The sequence below is a fragment of the Pleurodeles waltl genome, chromosome 7 (genome assembly GCF_031143425.1).
Source record: "Pleurodeles waltl isolate 20211129_DDA chromosome 7, aPleWal1.hap1.20221129, whole genome shotgun sequence".
NCBI classification, from domain to species: Eukaryota; Metazoa; Chordata; class Amphibia; order Caudata; family Salamandridae; genus Pleurodeles; species Pleurodeles waltl.
In genome coordinates, this window is record NC_090446.1 from 1,347,167,720 (window position 1) to 1,347,185,752 (window position 18,033).

General features: G+C 42.7%; 1 protein-coding gene across 2 annotated transcripts in view; it reads right to left on the bottom strand.

The window, feature by feature from the left end:
- Window positions 1–17,621, bottom strand: part of SYT5 (synaptotagmin 5) — a 413,979-nt gene extending 396,358 nt beyond the window's left edge. The window contains exon 1 of one of the 2 annotated variants that reach the window (XM_069200753.1): window positions 17,179–17,621. The gene's annotated coding sequence lies outside the window, so the exon portion shown is untranslated. The remainder of the gene's footprint in view (window positions 1–17,178) is intronic. The other variant, XM_069200754.1, reaches the window with a different exon arrangement.
- Between the last annotated feature and the right edge of the window lie 412 nt (window positions 17,622–18,033).

Sequence of the window (18,033 nt, forward strand, 5' to 3'; positions counted from 1 at the left end):
CATGCAGAATGTACAGGACTTCAGATTATAGAAAATATTTTTCAAGAAGGTTATTAGCAGTCCCTCAATCTACACCAGTAATGTTCTGTCATAAAGAAGTAGGTTTGAGATACATATCTAGCTATATACAACTTCAACCTCTCATATTGTGGGTAAAAATCTGGACTAAGCCTGAAGCGTTTTTATGTAGAAAGGTGATACAGGATTGTCTCCTCTTGTCACGGTTTCTAAATATACCCTGGCTTAGATATGTTTATCTCTCTCTCCTATCATTAGGATTAGGAGAATTTTTCCTCAAACCAAATACTCTAACAAGACAGGACATAAAGAAGGTTAAAGACATATTCTGGCAGCAAAATCAGGCCATGGAGTCAGCCTCTGGTGTAATGAGACTATGGATGAGGCATGAGACACAACAACTTCAACCAAAGTTGTATTTGACCATTATTAATCCGAGCGAGAAAGGTTTTTACTCACGAAGCTACGTTTAAATACTTTACACTATCTGGTAGCATTTCCAGTATGTGGAACCTGGTTCAAGAACCTTCCTCCTTGTTGTTGCGATGGAAAGACATCTCAGAGTACATTACATTTTATGCTTTTTTGCACTTTATATGCTGTTCCAAGAAAAAGGTTTTTACGTCCGTTATTTCTGTCCAACAGTATTAGAACTAGCCAGGTTGCTTATTCCCACTTACATTATTGGTGAAATATGGACATAATTCAGGCTGTGTTAAATTTTATATATGCTGCTTATGGTGTTCGGAAAATGTATTAATAACGTTTTTTAGAAATTTTTTATGATTGAGAAATTCGTATGTTTTATTTATTTGATGTCTTTTATGGTCTTTTTGCACCGAATAAAGTAAAGTAATGAATGAATGATAACTGAACCTTTTTCTTCCCAAAACTAGCACACTGGTCCCCCTATGTAAATCCCTAGTATATGGTACCTAGGTATCCAGCACATTGGGGCACAGGGGATCCTGATGGGCTGAAGCAGTTATTCTGCCACTCATAGGGAGCCCATGCAAAGGGTTCTGCAGGCCTGCCATTGCAGTCTGTGCAAAACAGGTGCAGGCAGTCATTTTCACTACAGGTCACTGCACCAGGTCACTATAAGTCACCCCAATGGTAGGGCCTCTCAGCCTAGAGGGCAAGGTGCGGATACCTGAGTGTGAGGGCACCCTTGCACTAGCAGAGGGGCCCCACAAACTCCAGGCCCATTTTCCTGGACTTTGTGAGTGTCGGGACACCATTTTACCCATGTACTGGACATAGGTCACTACCTATGTCCAGCTACATAATGGTAACTCCGAACCTGGACATGTTTGGTATCAAACATGTTGGAATCATACCCCAATGCTGTTGCAAGTATTGGAAGTATGATTCCATGCACTATGGTGGCTCCTTAAAAGACCCCCAGCATTACTACCACCAGTCTTACAGGGTTTTCCGGGCAGCCCAAACTGCTACCACCCCTCGGACAGGTTTGTGCCCTCCTCCTGCTTGATCTGATCTAGCCCAGGAAGGCAGAACAAAGGCTTTCCTTTGGGAGAGGAAGGTAACACCTCTCTCTTTGGAAATAGGTGTGACTGGCTTGGGAGGGGTAGCCTTCCCAAGCCACTGATATGCATTTGGTGCCCTCTGTGCATAAACCAGTCCACACCGGTTCAGGGATCCAAGTGCCTGCTCTGATGCGAAACTGGACATTGGAAAGGGGAGTGACCACTCCCCTGTCCATCACCATCCCAGGGGTGGTGCTCAGAGCTCCTCCAGAGGATCCCTGGGCTCTGCCATCTTGTTTCCAAGGTTGTCAGGGACATCTGGGAGCATCTGAGTGGCAAGGCCAGGCAGGGGACATCAGAGCCCCCTTTCAGGGCTATTTAAGATCTCTTTCTTGGGTGGGTCCTAAGATTTGGCTTGCAAGACTCCAGCAGGATTCCTCTGCAACCTCCACTTCAACTTCTGGCCACTGGAACTACAACTGGAACCTCCAGGAACCGACAACACTGCAATAAATGAAGAAAACTCTTCTGCAACTTTGTTTCCATGATTCCTGCCAGCTTTGCAACATTTCCCCGGCCGTGCATCCTCAGAAGACAGCAACTCTTCAGCCTGCAGAAGAAGAAGAAGGAATCTCTCTTGGAGTGAAAGAGTCACTCCCCTGCATCTGCAGGCACCTGCTGCAGTGACGACCGGCTGTGTGGATCTCCTCTCATCCTGAGCTGCGTGGATCCTGCATCACGGGTGGTGGTTTGGAGTGGTCCTCTTGGTCCTCTCTGCCAGCTGCCCAACTTTGGTGGAGGTAAGCCCTTGCCTTCCAACGCAGGACAGTACCCCCGTGCATCACGTCTCATGCAGCTGCCAAGGCTTGTTTGCATCTCCTCCATGGGATCTTCAGGCTCCAAGTAGCTCCAGTCCCCAGCACTCCTTCCTGCAACACACAGCCCTCTGTGTGGTTCTCCTGTGACGCGGGATCCCTTCCTGTAGTGCTTCGGCTCCTTCTACGACGTCTGTGTCCTTATCCTGTGGGACTCCTGTGGGTGCTGCCTCTGTTCCTGTGGACTCTCTGCGACGCCGAGGGTCCCCTGTGACTCCCCCTCCTGGGTTGAGTCCTCCTGGGCCTTGCTGGTCCCCTGCACACCACTTTTCGACTAACCGTGAGTTTGGCTTTGCCAAGGCTTGTTGGTGGAATTCTTGCACCGACACCCATCTGCAATCTTCACTCTAGTGTATGACATCTTCTACATCCATCAGGAACTCTTCTCCGGCTCCAGGGTTGCAGTGCTGACCTGTTCTTCATCACCGTCAACCATCTCCTGCAAATACAGCTGGGTGTGTAGCAGCTCCTACGCCTCCTGGACTCCACTGTGACTCTTGGACTTGGTCCCCTCTCTCCACAGGTCTCCTTCTTCAGAAATCCACCACTGGTTTCTTGCAGTCTTGTCTGGGTGTCTTCTTTTCTTCTTTTTCCTCCTTTTGGGTGGTTTGAGGAAATTCCAGTGATTTACTCCTGTTTTCCTGGTCGGTGGGGGGTTACTGTGTCACTTACCTCTGTGGTTTTCTAATACTCCTCTCTACACATTCCACTTACCTAGGTGGGGGTCCTGTGCTCGCATTCCATTTTTTTTAGTATTTCTGATTACTAATGTATTACTTACCTCCCATTGGAGGGTTGCCCTTCTAGTATTTTGTGGTATTGTGTTTCAAAAATAAAGTACCTTAATGTTTGTATAACTGAGTGTTTTCTTTCATGTGTGTAAGTGCTGTGTGACTACAGTAGTATTGCATGAGCTTTGCATGTCTCCTAGCTAAGCTGTGGCTGCTCATCCACAGCTACCTCTAGAGAGCCTGGCTTCTAGACACTACCTACACTTCACTAAGAGGGGATACCTGGAATATGGTGTAAGTACCTCAGGTACCCACAACACACCAGGCCAGCTTCCTACAATCATGTATGTGCATTTCTGTCCTGACGATGACCTGAAATCATGAAGGTAGAAACGCCGTTGACAAAAATCAGAAAACTCATGGCATCTGGCTTAAAACATGATTTTGTAAAAGCTGTTTATTGCTACTCCACGTTTAATATCAGCTACAATCATTGTCCATTCGCTGTTATTTGCACTTATTTCATGTGCTTCACATGCACCATTTTCACTTTTTTTCACAGTCAAAATTTGTTCACTGTTTACTGCACATTTGTTAAGTAATATTGATGCTGCCTTTAAATTTCCTTTGCTCATCTCTTGAAATATAACCACAGTAATTCATGGTGCTTCCTATCTCATTACTTCATTTAAAGTAAGTGTGTCATTAATACCGGTTGAGACATTGTAGTATGTTACCAAAGTTCACCCAGGTCTCAACTGGGTTTATGAGTTTTTCCTGTTGTGGTTTATTGTTTCAGGGAGGCATAGGATTTTTGCGTAAATCCAGGTCTACAGATGTTTGCAGACAGGATTTTGGGTCAAATCCCAGGGGTGGTTGCTTGGCAGTGCTCATGTACCACACATGGAATGCTCCTTTGATGCAAAAAAATGCAAAGCAGCGCATATTGCAACTGTGTTACTTTGGGAAACTGTCCAATGTAAATCCTGATTTGGGTTGGACAGTAAACACCAGCATAACATTCTGTGTTGACTTTGCATTACAAAAGTAACACAAACTCGCAGCAAAGCAGAAAAGTATCTCGACCTATTATGTTCAAAGGCGTCCACAGAGCTGCTTCTGGCTGCCTACCCAGCCTAACAGCATTGCACAATGCTCGCCTGAGGTACGGGTCCTAAATATAGACTACAGAATATTGTGGGACCCACTAATATTGTAGACAGAATATGGTGACCGAAATATTGAGCCATAACTATGTATAGATTATATATACCTAAATCCACATCTATATACTTCGATGATATGTATATTTTCAAGGTATATAGATGTGGGGTTAAGCATTGTTAATCTGTACCTCATGTGCACTTACTTTTCGATATTTTGTCCACGATATTAGTGTGCTCAATGTTCCAGAGTACAATCCTTGCCTTTTCCTTTCAGCCAACTTCCATATGCTATTTCTATCCATCACTTTTCAGACCTTATATGTTCTAGAGAGCACTTTCTAATTAGTTCAGAGGTACTTAGTCATCTTAAGTGGGCTCTGAAAGCTCAAAGTCCTGTCACTTTTTCATCTCCCCCTCGAAAATCTATCTCCCATTACTGTGGCGCCACTTGTCCCCTTGACTCCTGCCTGCCAATCAGAAAGCAAATGCTGTAAAAATGCTTTTGTGATTTGTAGGTTTTGTTCTATTTTGTTTAGTCTTGCTGTGTCATATGGTTTGCCCACCTTAGTGTCCACATTATCCAATTGCTGCCACAACCCACCATTCGATGTGTTGAAACCCAATCTGTATTGCACTTTTGATGCCACAGCTTGCTATTATGTGCAGCTCTTCTCTTCCAAGGACCGTCAAGATTAAATACATAATAAAATGGTTTATCCCCTGATTACTGAATACAGCTAGTCAGCCATTCGTTTATTCAGCTATCTGAGCATTTGATCTGCCACTCCAGCCATGCAGTAGTTAGACACTCTATCCATCCATCACCCACTCATCTATCAGACCACATATTGAGAAACACCTCTGTCCATCTGTCAATCCATTCAATAATGCATTTATCATATTCTGGCACTCAGAGTGGTCAACAATCTCTTTGTCCAAAAAAATAATATTAATAATTAAATGAGCAATTCTTCCGAACCAAAAAGATGCCTTTAACTTTTGTTTATATCTAGTCACATTTGCTGTGAGGTGAAAAGCCAGGCTATGTCTTCTGAAACTTTTTACTTTTTTAACATGAAGATTGGAATGTAATTTTCTTTCTCTGACTGCAAAGTTAGAGGATCCAAAGCTAGAGGATTTTATAAAGTGAACTATCTGCAACCATTGCTGGGGTACAGGAAGTGTGAAAGAAAAGGCTGCACTCACTATATCCGTTTTTTTAACACCAGTAAATGAAGTGTACAAATATTTCAAAATAGATCAGCAGTTAGGAAAACGTAAATGAAGCATGTTTTGTAATTCTGAAGTGTGATAGGAGAGATGTTAAGAGGATCGAAACTAAACAAGACACTTTACTTGGTGAAGGACAAATTATAAATATTTGCGGAAACCCGATTATTTGTATGCTGTTTAGTTTTATTATTAAAACTGCATGGCAGTACGAATTTCGTGGCCATTTCAATGGAACATGTAATGTCTGTAGATGACAGAGCACTACCACACCATGCTTTACTAATATATTTGCAAAACTGTGCTCCAAAATGGACTAGCAGCTACAAATTACACCCCTACCACTCTCCTTCTGAATAGGCATTGCTCACGTGCTACACTTTTTCTTCGCTTGAAGCTTGGATCTCTCATAATCCCTATGACTTCAGTGATATAACATTGATGGAAGCCCCCCACTCTGGAAAGTGTTCCAGCACCACTCTGTCTGTCCATCCGTCAAGTACTTCTCCTCTCTGATGATCTAGTTGGCAGTTCATATACCTGTGCATCCATCAATTCATTGTATGTCTCTCCAATGCAAGACATTGCTGTCCAGCCAAAAACCTGCAGGATGAATATAACTTGCATGACAATAAATGTACATGTTATATGTATTGGAAACCCAACAGCTCACATTCTATTGCTCATCTGCCACCTTCCTAGCATGGACGTAACTATCATTAGGGCAACACGTGCAGTAGTACCAGGCCTATTACAATAATATTAACTCCAAATTTGCCTGTGTTTTCCTAAACAACAGTGTAAGCCCAGGGTGCCCTTTCTCTTTCTATGCATTAGAGCTCCTTGTACCCTTACTACACTACTGCTATTGCTGCTGACTTACAGAAACTGTATTACAATGCTCCACATTTCACCCCATATCATAACACATATCATAGTTTGCTCTCTTCTGCACTGGTGTATGGGGTGCCAGTGTGAATGAGGTGTTCATGTTGTCTCACTATTGATCAACTTTTATTGCACATGTAGTGTCTCAACATTATGTTAGTTAGATTTTGTATTGTCTAGCAGTTTCTAACTTCTTGGCTTCTAGGCACTGTATCCTGATTGAGATATGAGGTGCTCTATGGAGGTGAGAGTATGGGGCTTACTGCAGCCTTCCACCTGACACATGTGTTGTCAGTGGAATCTATAGGTTGTGGATTTTCCTTTAAGTGGCGCTATGTCGTAGAGCACAAAGATGGTGGACAGAGGCAAAAAACAGGTAGATGATTTAGCGCTTGTTCAGAAATTAAGCAAATGGACTGCACCTCACAGCAAGTCCCCTGTTTCACGTTGACAAGTTGAGCAATAATGGTAATAAATAAAAAGTGGCTGAATGGAATTACATTAAACATGGCTTCAAAAGGTGTGCTTTTTGTTATTTAGGGTAAAGCTGTTTACCAGTTTTCTTGAATTCTTTTTTTGTTTAAGTGCTCAGGTGGGCATGAATGGGTTAACACTGGTAAAAATTTGGAGATATCTGAAGCATTGATGTCCTGATTTGCTCTGATTGACCCATTCAAATTGGATGGGCGCATCCTGTTTGGCTACTGCAACATGGAGAATAAGTTGCAAGACTCCATTGTGCAGACCGTGGGCCATGTGACTGGGGGTTGGCTGTCAGTACTAAGGTGGGTGCCTGGCCAAACTAACGATAGCCATGGCTGAAGGCCAACCACAGTGGTTGGTTGGGTGTCCACACAAGGAGTTGTGCACAGGTTGCCCAAGGAGGGTGGGCATATGCACAACTTTAAATATGATAAAAAAACACAGAAATTCACTGAAAAAACAAAGACTGAAGTGATATTATAGTTAGATATGGCAATTATATCTTAGTTTATGTTAAAAACAACCCCAGAAATTCACTGACAAAACATAATGGTTAAAGTTATGTTATAATAAGGAATTGAAATGAAGTAAGAACTAACACAAAAAGCAAGTAAACACTAGTATCTGTGAATTAAAGTTTAGTGAAGTAACTCCAACTTGCTACCCCATCATTAACTTCTTATGATCTCACATATAACGTCATTCACATGTTAAGTACATTAAATGACATAATTGATGACATTACTGATGACATCTCAAATTAGATCATCCATAATAGTGCTATTCACATGACTCCAAACTGTACCATAATTTAAAAAAACTAAAGTTATTGAAAGGGCAATAATCCTATAATGCATAGAGTTATGTGTGTACATATATGGAAGCAAAGAATGAAACAGCGTAAACTCTGGATGCAAGTGTGTATGTTGAAAGTTATAAGGTGCAATGTTTACAAATCAGTAAGTTTGAGTTGCAAGTTGTACTCAATGTTAAACAAGGTAAAAGGTGAGTGCACCTGATGTGGGTTGCAGAGGTATGTTTCAAAGTAAGTTGTGGCTTGAAGCCAAAGTCGGTTGCACAAAATCCGTGAGGAAAGCCAAAATTTCTGTTGAAAAAAATATTAGCCACCAGGGGATGTCTGGGCACATGCCCATGTTAAATATTTCTGATACATTACTATAGACAAATTCTATGTAATAAGAATGTTTAAAGGGTGTGGATAAATATTTCCAGAACTTTGCTAATGAATTTGAGAGATTGCAGGTTGTTGAATAATGTAGAATGCAGGGGTGACCCACCTAAAGGTGTATTAACTCATACCAGGGTTGTAAGCATGGCCATAAGCTTATATTCCATGGTCCTCAAATCAGGAATGTGTGCAGTGTTTTTTTAACCAACTGTTAGACCTGACAGCCTTAGGGTGGTCACCCCTAACTCTTTGCCTGCCTCCCTCCACTTGTTGACACTGTTTTTCCTGGTTTTAGGACTCTGTGCACTTTACCACTTCTAAACAGTGCTAAAGTGCATATGCTCTCTCCCTTAAAACATGGTAACATTGGCTCATACCCAATCGGCATATTTAATTTACTTGTAAGTCCCTAGTAAAGTGCACTGTATGTGCCCAGGGGCCTGTAAATGAAATGCTAATAGTGGGCCTGCAGCACTGATTGTGCCACTCACATAAGTAGCCCCTTAACCATGTCCCTGCCTGCCATTGGAAGGCATGTGTGTGCAGTTCCAATGCCACTTCTACTCCTAAAAGTAGAAGTGGCAGTACTACTTGCCAAGCCTTAAATTCCCCTTTTTCTACACATAAGTCACCCCTAAGGTGGGCCGTAGGTAACCCATAGGGCAGGGTGCTGTGTAGACAAAAGGCATGACATGTATCTGTGTGTTTTATATGACCTGGTAGTGGAAAACTCCTAAATGTGTTTTCCACTGCTGTGAGGCCTGCTCCTTTCATAGGCTAACATTCCTTACTTGTTGCAGTGGGAGCCAACGTTGGTGAGTGAAGTACTACAGCTCACTGAGAGGCTTCTTCAATTGTGTAACTATTGACTGTTAGGAGTCATTTTGTAAACGACGTTGATAACTGGAACGTTTTAGTGCCATGGGAGTGTCACATGCTTAAATTTGTTGTTGTGTACCCACCTGAACTTTGCAGTTTTAACACTTTAGTTGACAATTGTGTACTTGTTTGATTTTTTAAAAAATGTTTATAAATAGTGAAGTGAGGAAGAAGATATCATTGTTTTTAAGGCTCAGAATATGGCAGTCAACAACAATGTGATTCACCCACCTCCATTCTTACAGTGTCCAGGAAAGCCCATGATTAAATGGAGACAGTGGTTGTGCATTTTTTTAAGTTATTTAGTTGCTATTGGAGCAGCTAGATGTGAGTCTGATCGTAAAGCTGCATTAGTGTTCAACCATTTGGACGTGGCTGGCCAAAAAGTTTTTGACAATTTACCTATTGTTCCCGCACCTGTCACAGAGGGTGCCAGGTGGGATGTTTATGAGGAAGCTAAAGAGAGAATGCAAAAGCAATACTCTGAAGAGACTAGTGTACTTTTGGAGAGACACAATTTCACTAGAAGGAGACAAGGAAGTGATGAGACAGTAGAGGAATATATTGCTGATCTTCATGTGTTGCTTCAACATGTGAATTTGAACACAATGTGGACATTTATATCCATGATCAGTTTGTCTTCAATTGTTTTTTTTTTAATTCAAGAAGGGTTGTTGACTTGTCGAAATACTACTCTTTCTGAAGTTATTAATGTTGCAAAGAGTATTGAACGTTCAATTCTTTCATCAAAAGCTTTAGCAAGTTGTGAGAGAGATACTTCTATTGCCTCAGTAGATGAAAAAGTTGTTTGTGCCTTGAACACAAAGTGGAAACAGAAAGGGGGGAACCAAAGTGTATGTTTCCGCTCAGACACATTTTAGTAACTCAATGTTTTGTCCATCCATTAATAAAAGGTTTAATGTTTGCAGGAACATGGGACACTTTAAGGCAATGTGCAGAGGGGGAAAAGAGTCATTCAAAAGTGTCAACAACAAAATTAAAATTAGCAGTGTAGATATGAGTGATGAGGATGTTTGTGTACAGAAGTTTAAGAATGTGCTATTAACAGTTGACAATGATAGGAATATGTTCAAGGTCAAAGGTCCTCTTGTGCAAGCTGTTATAGATAACAGGCCTATTTTAGTCATGGCTTATTCTGGTGCACCGGTTACCCTTTTAGCAGATCATACTTTCTTGAGAATGTGGCCACATCATACTAAATTAGAGTGCACAGACATCAATCCTAAAGCTTTTGGGGAGTTTGATATTGAGATGTTGGTTTTTTTGTGGATGACCTAGAATGTTTAGGTAGGTCAATCTCAACTAAAATGTATGTTGCTGTCAGAGGATGAGATATTGTGGGCTGGAAGGATCTGGCAAGGCGAGGTTTGATATTAAGACCAGGTCATGATGAACCAGTGGCATTAGGCGATTTTCCTCTAAGCCTATTGTGGATGATGGAGATATATTGGGACACATAATGAATATGTTTCCAGAAGTATTTAAGAGGTTTTGAACATCATATCAAATTGAAGTCAAATGCATGTCCTGTTGCACACAAAGTTCGACCAGTTCCGTTAAGTCTTGGTTCGTATTTGATAACACTTTTGGACAGTCTGTGTAAAGAAGGTGTAGTACAACAAGCTGGGGCCTCAGAGTGGGTTTCTCCCATTGTGATTGCAAAGAAGAGATCTGGTGAATTGAGGTTGTGTGTTAACTTGAGGTCACTCAATAAGAATTTAGTTGTGGATTGTCATCCTCTTCCACATATTCAGGACATGTTAGAGAACATTAGTGGAGCAAAATATTTTTGTTTGATTGACTTGTATTCCGCGTCTCATCAGATTCCCTTAGATGAGTGTTCACAGGATTTTACCACATTTGTGACACCATTTGGAGCCTACAAATATTTAAGGTTGCCATTTGGGCTTGCATCAGCTGCTAGTGTTTCCCAAAGGTTGATGGATCATTTGTTTGGTGACTTGGATTGATTACAAGCCTTCCAAGATGATATTTTGATCTTCACCAAAGAGAGACAGAAACACATACCTCAATTAGAAAGAGTTTTTAGTGTGTTGAAAGAGAGGGGCATGACAGTAAGACCGGAGAAATGTAAAATTTTGGTTAAGGAGGTGGAGTATCTTGGACATCTGATTTCTGAAAGTGGCATCAAACCTAAGTGTGGTAATTTAGAAGCCATTGAAAAAGCACCAGCACCAACTGATAAGGATACTCTTAAGTCTTTTCTTGGTCTTTACGAATACTACGCTTGTTTTGTGCCATGTTATGCCATTATTGTTCAGCCCTTAAGGGAGTTGTTGTGTAAAAGTGTGAAATTTGTTTGGTCTCCGGATGTTGACAATGCATTTGAGAAAGTTAAAGAGTTAATAACTAGTGCTCCAGCTTTGAAACCATTTTATCCTAAAAGTAAAGTGTTTTCTCACTGTTGATGCTAGTCTCAAAGGTATGGGAGTGGTTTTAGGACAGTTTGTTGATGGTTGTGAGTCGACTGTTGCCTTTGCATCTAGAACACTATCAAATGCAGAGAAAAATGATAGCACCATTGGGCGGGAAGCTCTAGCTTGTGTTTGGGCGGTACAGAAACTTAAAGTGTATGTGTGATCACAAACCGTTTGTGTCCTTACTTTCAGGCAATGGTCTTGGTAAGGCTTCTGCTCGCTTATTTCATATTTTAGCTAAGTTGCAAGAAATTGACATGCGTATAAAATATGTTCAAGGAGGGAGAAATTTTAGGGCGGACTGTTTGTCACATTTGCCCGTGAATTTGGAACATGTCTCAGATGAGGATGATACTGAATGTGTGGTTGGAGTGGTGGATGCTTTACAAGGTACTGATGGGCAGCTTTCAGAAAATGATTGGGAGAAAGCCATGGAGGGTGATATTGTGTTAGGAAAAGTGTTGAAATATATAAGAGAAGGGTGGCCAGGGAGATGGTGAGTTGCAGAGTTTTCAGCAGGTGGCGTCTGAATTAACTTGTGAAGGGAATATTTGTTTGAGAGGAGGACTGTTTGTTCCTCCAAGAAGCATTAGGTCCAAGATTGTGGAAACCGCACATTCCGGTCATCTAGGCGTTTCAGCCACTTGTAAGAGGTTGAGACAGTTTTATTGGTGGCCTAAGATGGATTCAGAAGTTAGAACTTTTGTTGATCTTTGTCCCCAGTGTGTGGTGTCAGATAAACTTTGGGTGATTAGGGAAAGTCCATTCGCACCTGTTGAACTACCTGTGGGTCCTTGGCAAAAAGTTGCTATGGATTTCTCAGGACCTTTTCAATTGATGCCTCGTGGAAGTCAGTATCTGTTGGTTCTAATCGATTATTTCACAAAATGGATTTATTTTGATTTTGTAGATTCAACACATTCTAGAAATATGATTAGTTTTCTAAAAAGAGTTTTTTGTGTGGAAGGTGCGCCAAAAGAACTGGTCACTGACAACGGTTCACATTTCATTTCTAAAGACATGCAACAATTTCTATGCTTGCATGGTATTAAACATTTTCAAGTAGCTCTATATAGTCCTGTGGCTAATGGACTTGTGGAGAGGGCAAATCGTTTTTTGAAGGAGGGAATTCAGACTGTGTTATCTTCAGGTATTGATGTCATAAATTATTTGAAAGAGAAAGTGTCGGCTTATCATACCACACAACACACGACTACTAATGTCTCACCTTTTTTGTTACTCAGAGGTCACAAGCCAAATGTAGAATTTGTTCCTAATTGGTTGTGTAAGGGGCAGGAAGGTGAATTTGTATCTAGAGAATTTATCAATAAAAGAGTTGGAGATAAGCAGTTGACACAAAAATTATACTTTGACAAGACTAAACATGTGAGGGAACTTGATTTCCAAGAAGGTGGATGGGTGTTATTAAAAAAACTATTAGGGTTTTGAAAGGAGAATCAAAATTTGTTAAGCCTACCAAAGTCTTGAAAGTTGGGAAGAGTGCTGTGTTACTTTCAGGTAAGGGGTGGTGGAACAAAAACAGAGTTATACCAATTACCACTCAGCAAGTAAAGATTTATTTAGATACTTATTCAAAGATTTTAGACGAGGATGATTCTATGTTGAGCACGGATGTAAATATTTCCTTGTCAGATTTGAAGGAGAAGAGTATTTTGAGTAATGATTGTGTTAGTTCACAAAAGGAATCAATAATAAGTGTTCCTACTACTATGGAGGCTACAAAAAGTATCAGACATTCACATTTCCAGAGACCAATTGTGTTGCCTTCAAAATTGTCGTGTTATGATCTGACCTAGTATGTTTCTTCGGTTTTTTTTGCATTTAAAAAAAAAAAAACGATTTGTTGTCATTATAATTTTATGCAGTGTGTAACCAAGCTAATAGGGTTTCTTTCACTTTATTTTTTAAAAAAGGAAGATGTGCAGTATGTTGTAGTATGTTAGTAGATGTATCTGTGTTTCTTTAAAATGGTTTCATTCCATTACATAGTTGCGTTCTGGAATGTTGGGGTTGTCATGGAAGGCAGTTTGCTTCGAGCTGCTGACTGGACAAGTCTAGCCTTCCGTGCCGCTCTGTGTCGTGGGTTTGTTATATTATTAAACTAATTCTTGACACCCACAATGAAGTTTGGATTTCCTCACTACAACAGCCCACCGGATCGAGGCATCGCCGAGCCGGAATGATGCAGCCCGACTTCCTACAGCAGGAATCGACGCAGCGCCTGCTGTGCGATAGAAACTCTGACACATAGCCCACTGGATCGACGCAGCACCTGTGACTTCGTCCCGCACGCCCAGAACTTCCATGCATCATCACCTGGGCATCAGAAGACACCGCATCGCAAAGAGGATTCAAGCCTGCATGCCAGAATTCGCCGCAAAGTCCTTGCCCCGTGGAAAAGAATCGATGCATCGTCTGTGTGCGCCCGGAAATCTGACGCATACCCTTCATTTTCCCCGCATATCCTCCTCTGCGGTCTCCTTGCATGTAATTTTGACACAACCAGGTACTTTGTTCTTGCAAGAGACATTTGTTGCTTTTTAAAGACTTAAGACTCTTCTTATCATTGCAAAAGTGATATTTCAACTTGTACTTATCAAGGTTTTGACCTTAATTCACCTAGATAAATATCTTATATTTTTCTAAACATGTGTGGTGTCTTTTTGTGCTGTTCTTACTGTGTTATTGCATGATTTATTGCGCAAATACTTTACACATTGTCTTCTAAGTTAAGCCTGACTGCGCAGTGCAGACATTGACAGCAGTTTGGACAAAGCAGTTAAGGACAGGCATGTGCCCTGCTTCTGTCATTAAAACCCGATGTGGTTGCTCTTTTAATTGAGTGGTTTATTAATATAATTATTTAAAGGTCCTAATGTCTGATTTTCGTTCTTTAATGTAAGTCACATGCATTACCCAAGGTTAATTCACGAGGTCCTACAGAGTGTGCCTGCTTTCCACTGACGCAGCAGTCCAGACAGTGGCTGATACACAGGGATATTTTATGCTTGCAGGACATAGACTTTTTTTGCGGTACTGGGCAATGACTAATGTGAAAATATTGATGTCGATGACGTCACCATAGTCCTTTAATGGCACCACAATAGGTTCTGATGGTATCCGAAAATGTGCTCACCATAGGCTCCCACTGCTCTGAATCCATCACACTAGACTCTGGTTACACCATGTCATACTTTGACGACATGGGCAAAATACTAAAGACATCACGATAAGCTCTGATTGCATAAAAACAAGCTGCTGTGGTGTCAGACTAAGCGTTCGTGACATCGCTATATACTTCCTTGACATCACAATAGGTGTTTTAGGCATCCTCACATCACGCTGTGATACCACAGACGTCAGCATTTCCATCACAGTAGGTTTTGATACATCGTATACCTAGGGTGACCAGATTTTAAGGAGCAAAAACCGGGAGAGGTCAGACATAAAAGAAGGACTAACGACTTTACACTCACTTTTATATCTGGCCTGTCCCATTTTTTTGCGTAGCTTTGTGAATGTGTGCCAATACATGTGTGTGTTTATATATATATATATATATATATATATATATATATATATATATATATATATATATATACACATATTTACAGACATTTACAAGACTACATATATAAAATTAGCTGTGGCTTGACATCCCACCCTGCACCCCCAACCCGCCCCCACCAACTTCTCTCTGCTCCCCACTCTGTCTCTCTGCCGGGAGCAGAGAGGGGACTGTTTCCTGACAGTAACTGATACATTACTTTCATTATTTCATACTTTGTAGGCGTCTTTAATTTAAATTTCCCTAGATAATCTGACCTTTGACCCCAAAACCGGTACATTTATTTAATAAACTGACCTTTGTCCCAAAAACCAAGACATAAAATGAAGAGAAGCGTCGGGACACCGGGACAGTCCTCTAAAAAACGAGACTGTCCGGGGAAATCCGGGACGTCTGGTCACCCTACCGCTAGAATAACTACGGATGGGTGCTAATGACATCATGGTAGTCTCTGGTGACAAAATAAATTGTTTGTTGCGATAATATCAAACTAGGCACAGCTGAAAAGTTCACACGGGTAGTTGACGGCATCACTCTACGATGTGATGTCACCACAACAATCTTTGTTTACATCACAAGAGCTGTTTACATACATCATCGTAGTAAACACACGGCAATATAATTTGCAGGGGCATCCTGGGAGCTGTATTCCGCTCAGTGCATTAATTTTACCTTTGAAATTGAATGCGTCTTTTTCTTTTTCAGTCGGTAGGGGAAGTAAAAACTGAGTTTCTGGGCATGTGGCACAGTGGGAGAGCTTGTACCAACCGCACGAGGACGGCTCTGGGGAAAGGTGATTCGCGTGTCCACGACAGCCAGATCTTTGCTTGGACGCACAAATAACAAAGTCTGCCTGTCTGTCCCACTCCTGGTACACCAAGAGTAACACGTCAGCAATGTGGGGCGGGGGAGTTGTTTGGGGATTGGCGAAGGTTGTGGTGGGGGACGGTGGGGGTGGGGGGTGTTCCTTCCATGCTCGACTTTGTAGAGAGCACAGACAAACGGGCGGTGGACACCAACCGCGGGGCTCTTTACTTCCCTCTGAGACTGGTAGCTCAGTGTGGCACAAATCCCTGGCAGGGGCCAGTGTATAGGCGTTAGGCTGTGTGCTTGAACCCCGCCAGGGTAGACCCGAGTTGTCATCCTTCCAGCCTTGATAAGAAAGGAACACTGGCAAGGATATTAATCCAGCATTTAACCTCAATGTGTGATGCGCACTAAGTACATTATCAGTATAATTCAGGATACGCCCTTCTCCCTCATCCCAACAGCCTGTGCCACTACAGTGAACACACATCCCGCGCCATAGAGGAAAATAAAACACCTACGCGAAGCTTACTTTCCTGCACGCCCTCCCATCCCCCACTGGAAATATGACCTAATACAAAGCTTCTGCTGGTAAGAAAAAAACAGAATATGTACATTGCACAACCTCTCCCACAAATGTCTATATCACGGCCTTTAAAAACAACACTTCTTCACCGACAGAGGGTCTCGCACTGTGCCTCCCCCCTTCCTTGGTCTCACTCGTTTAGTGCTTGAATAATTACATCCCTATGAGCGCTATTTAAACGGGCACAAATGTATTGTCCCCGCTCCCCCTTTACAAAAGCTTCACACACCTTGCCCCGCCTCACAAGGAAAACATCTTATGAGCAAAGAGACCGTTACAATTTAAACTAATTACAGTCACTAAGAATTGTACCTGCCCCCGGCCCCCACTGACCCAACTAAGTCACACTCGGGTCCGAACGCACTCATGAACGAATGCACACGAAAGACGTGCACACATAAACTCACACACTGAGATAAACACAGATACAGGCACACGCCATCCCTCCTCCTCCCGAATCACCTCAAAAAAACAACACATACCTCAGACCCTCCCTCACCCTGCCAACCTGGCCACAAAAAACATAATGCCAAAATGCACAACCTCCACCCCATGAAAAGCGTCATCAATACCCCTCTCACCTTCCACGACGAGCTCCTTTCCTAACACCTCATAGGCAGCACCAAAGTGCCCCCTCTCCAGTACCGAACGTGGGGGCCCACCCCGGAGCTGACCAGCGCACGAGCCGCGCGCCAACAACAGAACTTCACCACCTCTGGGCTCGAGCTGGGGGGTCCCTACACTGGGCCGCCTACTCTTAAGAAAAACCCAGGCGAGGTGTCTCCTACCTTGGTGCGACGCAGTCCCCGCCTGGTCTGGGTCCAGAGATTCCCCCTCGAAGAGCAGGGCGCGAGGATCAACCGGTGGTGCCGAGGAGCAGCCGCCGAGGCTGGGTGTTGGCCAGCAGGGAGCTGTCCGCCGCTCTCGGTGCTGAATGCGCTGCCAGGAGGCGGTGGAGCAGCTGTGCGAGGGGGGCGGAGTCTAGAGCCAGAGAGAGAGAGGAGAGTAAACCCTGCCCCCGAGGCTCTCAGCGCCTCGCCCATCCGAGGGAGGGGGGCAAGAAAGCACAGGTGGGAAGGGGCATCTGCCGAGGTCCATTAGGGGTAGCAACTGCTGCTCTTGTCGTGTTACTACCCTTTCCTCCAATGGATGCAGGGTCAGGGAGGCAAGAGGGGGGAAGAGGGCTTGAACAATCGGAGTTATCTCTGTTGTTTCCATGCAGTGTCCTTAAACTAGCTGCTCGGCAGCAAAAGAGGGCTGTTGAGGCAAGGTGTCGACCCAGTGATGTCATCCTAGTGCATCAAAAGGTGTGTGATGTCACTTCTGCAATGGCATTATAGTGAATTGGTCTCCACTGCTTCACTGTTTGTGTTTTTTGCTTCGTGGTTGGAGCCTACAGAGATGTGGAGTCAGTAATACGTTTGACCCCCCCACGCTAAAGCTTCAACAGAGAAAAATACAGGTTTTCCCCTGTCTTCCTATTGAACCAGAACACAACTTCATAAAGTAAAGAACACAACACAAGGCATTTCAATTTCAGAAATGAATCGAATGGCATGATATCATGTTTTGTGGGAGATAGGAGCAGGGAGGCTTGGCATCAAAAGATTCTAGCGCTGAAGCATTCTTTAGATTTTCTGATT